Source organism: Phyllobates terribilis, unplaced genomic scaffold, assembly GCF_046119375.1.
Source record: "Phyllobates terribilis strain yellow unplaced genomic scaffold, ASM4611937v1 Scaffold_14__1_contigs__length_39327217, whole genome shotgun sequence".
Lineage (NCBI taxonomy): Eukaryota > Metazoa > Chordata > Amphibia > Anura > Dendrobatidae > Phyllobates > Phyllobates terribilis.
The window spans coordinates 32,673,779-32,680,801 of NW_027362774.1; positions in this window are offsets into that span (position 1 = coordinate 32,673,779).

Sequence of the window (7,023 nt, forward strand, 5' to 3'; positions counted from 1 at the left end):
CCCCCCTCATCTACAGCGACCGTACACCCCCCTCATCTACAGCGACCGTACACCCCCTCATCTACACCCCCTCATCTACAGCGACCGTACACCCCCCTCATCTACAGCGACCGTACACCCCCTCATCTACAGCGACCGTACACCCCCCTCATCTACACCCCCTCATCTACAGCGACCGTACCCCCCCTCATCTACAGCGACCGGACACCCCCCTCATCTACAGAGACCGTACACCCCCCCTCATCTACAGCGACCGTACACCCCCTCTCATCTACAGCGACCGTACACCCCCTCATCTACAGCGCCCGTACCCCCCCTCATCTACAGCGACCGTACACCCCCTCATCTACAGCGACCTGACACTCCCTCATCTACAGCGACCGTACCCCCCCTCATCTACACCCCCCTCATCTACAGCGACCGTACCCCCCCTCATCTACAGCGACCGTACCCCCCCTCATCTACAGCGACCGTACACCCCCTCATCTACAGCGACCGTACACCCCCTCATCTACAGCGACCTTCCCCCCCCTCATCTACAGCGACCGTACACCCCCTCATCTACAGCGACCTGACACTCCCTCATCTACAGCGACCGTACCCCCCCTCATCTACACCCCCCTCATCTACAGCGACCGTACCCCCCCTCATCTACACCCCCCTCATCTACAGAGACCGTACACCCCCCCTCATCTACAGAGACCGTACACCCCCCTCATCTACACCCCCTCATCTACAGCGACCGTACACCCCCCTCATCTACAGCGACCGTACACCCCCTCATCTACAGCGACCGTACACCCCCCTCATCTACACCCCCTCATCTACAGCGACCGTACCCCCCCTCATCTACAGCGACCGTACACCCCCCTCATCTACAGAGACCGTACACCCCCCCTCATCTACAGCGACCGTACCCCCCCTCATCTACACCCCCCTCATCTACAGCGACCTGACACTCCCTCATCTACAGCGACCGTACCCCCCCTCATCTACACCCCCCTCATCTACAGCGACCGTACCCCCCCTCATCTACACCCCCCTCATCTACAGCGACCGTACACCCCCCTCATCTACAGCGACCGTACACCCCCTCATCTACAGCGACCGTACGCCCCCCTCATCTACAGCGACCGTACACCCCCCTCATCTACAGCGACCGTACACCCCCTCATCTACAGCGACCGTACACCCCCTCATCTACAGCGACCGTACACCCCCTCATCTACAGCGACCGTACACCCCCTCATCTACAGCGACCGTACACCCCCTCATCTACAGCGACCGTACACCCCCCTCATCTACAGCGACCGTACACCCCCCTCATCTACAGCGACCGTACACCCCCTCATCTACAGCGACTGTACACCCCCTCATCTACAGCGACCGTACACCCCCCTCATCTACAGCGACCGTACACCCCCTCATCTACAGCGACCGTACACCCCCCTCATCTACAGCGACCGTACGCCCCCCTCATCTACAGCGACCGTACGCCCCCCTCATCTACAGCGACCGTACACCCCCTCATCTACAGCGACCGTACACCCCCTCATCTACAGCGACCGTACACCCCCTCATCTACAACGACCGTACACCCCCCTCATCTACAGCGACCGTACACCCCCTCATCTACAGCGACCGTACGCCCCCCTCATCTACAGCGACCGTACGCCCCCCTCATCTACAGCAACCGTACACCCCCTCATCTACAGCGACCGTACACCCCCTCATCTACAGCGACCGTACACCCCCTCATCTACAACGACCGTACACCCCCCTCATCTACAGCGACCGTACACCCCCCTCATCTACAGCGACCGTACACCCCCCTCATCTACAGCGACCGTACACCCCCTCATCTACAGCGACCGTACACCCCCCTCATCTACAGCGACCGTACACCCCCTCCTCTACAGCGACCGTACGCCCCCTCATCTACAACGACCGTACACCCCCCTCATCTACAGCGACCGTACACCACCCCTCATCTACAGCGACCGTACACCCCCCTCATCTACAGCGACCGTACACCCCCCCTCATCTACAGCGACCGTACGCCCCCCTCATCTACAGCGACCGTACGCCCCCCTCATCTACAGCGACCGTACGCCCCCCTCATCTACAGCGACCGTACGCCCCCCTCATCTACAGCGACCGTACACCCCCCTCATCTACAGCGACCGTACACCCCCCCTCATCTACAGCGACCGTACACCCCCCCTCATCTACAGCGACCGTACGCCCCCCTCATCTACAGCGACCGTACGCCCCCCTCATCTACAGCGACCGTACGCCCCCCTCATCTACAGCGACCGTACGCCCCCCTCATCTACAGCGACCGTACGCCCCCCTCATCTACAGAGGCCGTACACCCCTCATCTACAGCGGCCGTACACCCCCCTCATCTACAGCGACCGTACCCCCCCTCATCTACAGCGACCGTACACCCCCCCTCATCTACACCCCCCTCATCTACAGCGACCGTACACCCCCCCTCATCTACAGCGACCGTACCCCCCCTCATCTACAGCGACAGTACACCCCCTCATCTACAGCGACCGTACACCCCCTCATTTACAGCGACCGTACACCCCCTCATCTACAGCGACCGTACACCCCCCTCATCTACAGCGACCGTACCCCCCCTCATCTACAGCGACCGTACACCCCCCCCTCATCTACAGCGACCGTACGCTCCCCTCATCTACAGCGACTGTACCCCCCTCATCTACAGCGACCGTACACCCCCCTCATCTACAGCGACCGTACCCCCCCTCATCTACAGCGACCGTATACTCCCTCATCTACAGCGACCGTACACCCCCTCATCTACAGCGACCGTACACCCCCCTCATCTACAGCGACCGTACACCCCCCTCATCTACAGCGACCGTACCCCCCCTCATCTACAGCGCCCGTACACCCCCCTCATCTACAGCGCCCGTACACCCCCCTCATCTACAGCGCCCGTACACCCCCCTCATCTACAGCGCCCGTACACCCCCCTCATCTACAGCGACCGTACACCCCCCTCATCTACAGCGACCGTACACCCCCCTCATCTACAGCAACCGTACACCCCCCTCATCTACAGCGACCGTACACCCCCTCATCTACAGCGACCGTACACCCCCCTCATCTACACCCCCTCATCTACAGCGACCGTACACCCCCCTCATCTACAACGACCGTACACCCCCTCATCTACAGCGACCGTACCCCCCCTCATCTACAGAGACCGTACACCCCACTCATCTACAGCGACCGTACACCCCCCTCATCTACAGCGCCCGTACACCCCCCTCATCTACAGCGACCGTACACCCCTCATCTACAGCGACCGTACACCCCCCTCATCTACAGCGCCCTTACACCCCGTCATCTACAGCGACCGTACACCCCCTCATCTACAGCGACCGTACACCCCCCTCATCTACACCCCCTCATCTACAGCGACCGTACACCCCCCTCATCTACACCCCCTCATCTACAGCGACCGTACACCCCCCTCATCTATAGAGACCATACCCCCCCCTCATCTACAGCGACCGTACCCCCCCTCATCTACAGCGACCGTACACCCCCCTCATCTACAGCGACCGTACACCCCCCTCATCTACAGTGACCGTACACCCCCCTCATCTACAGAGACCGTACACCCCCCTCATCTACAACGACCGTACACCCCCTCATCTACAGAGACCGCACACCCCCCTCATCTACAGAGACCGTACACCCCCCTCATCTACAACGACCGTACACCCCCTCATCTACAGCGACCGTACCCCCCCTCATCTACAGAGACCGTACACCCCCCTCATCTACAACGACCGTACACCCCCTCATCTACAGCGACCGTACACCCCCCTCATCTACAGCGACCGTACACCCCCCTCATCTACAGCGACCGTACACCCCCCTCATCTACAGAGACCGTACACCCCCCTCATCTACAACGACCGTACACCCCCTCATCTACAGCGACCGTACACCCCCCTCATCTACAGCGACCGTACACCCCCCCTCATCTACAGAGACCATACACCCCCCTCATCTACAGCGACCGTACACCCCCCTCATCTACAGCGACCGTACACCCCCTCATCTACAGCGACCGTACACCCCCCCATCTACAGCGACCGTACAACCCCCCTCATCTACAGCGACCGTACACCCCCTCATCTACAGCGACCGTACACCCCCATCATCTACAGCGACCGTACACCCCCTCATCTACAGTGACCGTACCCCCCCTCATCTACAGCGACCGTACACCCCCTCATCTACATCGACCGTACACCCCCTCATCTACAGCGACCGTACACCCCCCTCATCTACAGCGACCATACGCCCCCTCATCTACAGCGACCGTACACCCCCTCATCTACAGCGACCGTACGCCCCCCTCATCTACAGCGACCGTACACCCGCCTCATCTACAGCGACCGTGCACCCCCCTCATCTACAGCGACCGTACACCCCCCTCATCTACAGCGACCGTACACCCCCCTCATCTACAGCGATCATACGCCCCCCTCATCTACAGCGACCGTACCCCCCTCATCTACAGCGACCGTACACCCCCCTCATCTACAGCGACCGTACACCCCCCTCATCTACAGCGACCGTACACCCCCCCTCATCTACAGCGACCGTACACCCCCCTCATCTACAGCGACCGTACACCCCCTCATCTACAGCGACCGTACACCCCCCTCATCTACAGCAACCGTACACCCCCTCATCTACATCCCCCTCATCTACAGCGACCGTACACCCCCCCATCTACAGCGACCGTACACCCCCCTCATCTACAGCGACCGTACACCCCCTCATCTACAGCGACCGTACACCCCCCTCATCTACAGCAACCGTACACCCCCTCATCTACATCCCCCTCATCTACAGCGACCGTACACCCCCAAATCTACAGCGACCGTGCACCCCCTCATCTATAGCGACCGTACACCCCCCTCATCCACAGCGACCGTACACCCCCAAATCTACAGCGACCGTACACCCCCCTCATCTATAGCGACCGTACACCCCCCTCATCTACAGCGACCGTACACCCCCCTCATCTACAGCGACCGTACACCCCCCTCATCTACAGCGACCGTACACCCCCTCATCTACAGCGACCGTAAACCCCCTCATCTACAGCGACCGTACACCCCCCTCATCTACTGCGACCGTACCCCCTCTCATCTACAGCGACCGTACCCCCTCTCATCTACAGCGACCGTACACCCCCTCATCTACATCCCCCTCATCTACAGCGACCTTACACCCCCAAATCTACAGCGACCGTACACCCCCTCATCTACAGCGACCGTACACTCCCTCATCTACAGCGACCGTGCACCCCCTCATCTACAGCGACCGTACACCCCCTCATCTACAACGACCGTACACCCCTTCATCTACAGCGACCGTACACCCCCCTCATCTTCAGCGACCGTACACCCCCCTCATCTACAGCGACCGTACACCCCCCTCATCTACAGCGACCGTACACCCCCCTCATCTACAGCGACCGTACACCCCCCTCATCTACAGCGACCGTACACCCCCCTCATCTACAGCGACCGTACACCCCCCTCATCTACTGCGTCCGTACCCCCCCTCATCTACAGCGACCGTACACCCCCCTCATCTACAGCGACCGTACACCCCCTCATCTACAGCGACCGTACACCCCCTCATCTACACCCCCCTCATCTACAGCGACCGTACACCCCTCATCTACAGCGACCGTACACCCCCTCATCTACAGCGACCGTACACCCCCCTCATCTACAGCGACCGTACACCCCCCTCATCTACAGCTACCGTACACCCCCCTCATCTACAGCGACCGTACACCCCCTCATCTACAGCGACCGTACACCCCCCTCATCTACAGCGACCGTACACCTCCCTCATCTACAGCGACTGTACACCCCCCTCATCTACAGCGACCGTACACCCCCTCATCTACAGCGACCGTACACCCCCCTCATCTACAGCGACCGTACACCCCCCTCATCTACAGCGACCGTACACCCCCCTCATCTACAGCGACCGTACACCCCCTCATCTACAGCGACCGTACACCCCCCTCATCTACAGCGACCGTACACCCCTCCTCATCTACAGCGACCGTACACCCCCAAATCTACAGCGACCGTACACCCCCTCATCTACAGCTACCGTACACCCCCTCATCTACAGCGACCGGACACCCCCTCATCTACAGCAACCGTACACCCCCCTCATCTACAGCGACCGTACACCCCTGTAACATACCTGGCGGCGTCCTTTCATGGTGGTCCATCTCCCACTGTGCAAGAGGGCTCACTTGATCTCCTGTCCAGAATGTCTCTCTGGCTTCCCTCCATGCTGTCTGTTTGTGTCTGTTTCTGCTGCTTAAGGGCGGCGCCCGATCACTTCCTGCTTTTTGTACCTGCTGTGGGTCACACCCCTTGTGCGTCCTCAGCCTATTGCTGTCTGTCACCTGGTATATAGCTCAGCTGCTCCAATCAATCCCTGCCTGAGCATAGTGTTTCATTCAGTGTGTGCTTGCACTCTGAAGGTGCCAGGTCCCGTTCTGTGTTCTCTTGTCTGCCTATCCTGGAGGCTGTATTTCCAGGCCTGTCTAAACACGCTCCTAGCCTGTTCCTCCTGCCTTCTAGGGGCCGATTACCTAGACCTGTTCCTGTATCTTGTCTGACCTGTCTGAACACGCTCCTAGCCTGTTCCTCTCGCCTTCTAGGGGCTGATTTCCTAGACCCGCTCCTGTATCTTGTCTGTCCTGTCTGAACACGCTCCTTGCCTGTTCGTCCTGCCTCTCTGGGGGCCGTATTCCCAGACCCGCTCCTGTATTCCGCTGCAGTGTCGGTCTCCTCCGTACACTCAGTTCCAGTCTGAACTCTCTCCTATCCTTTACCTGTTTTGCCTCTATGTCCGTTCCCTTCCTTTTTCTGCAGAGTCTGAACTCGTACCTAACTCCTGCTTGTTGTCTCTGTACTCCCGTTTGTG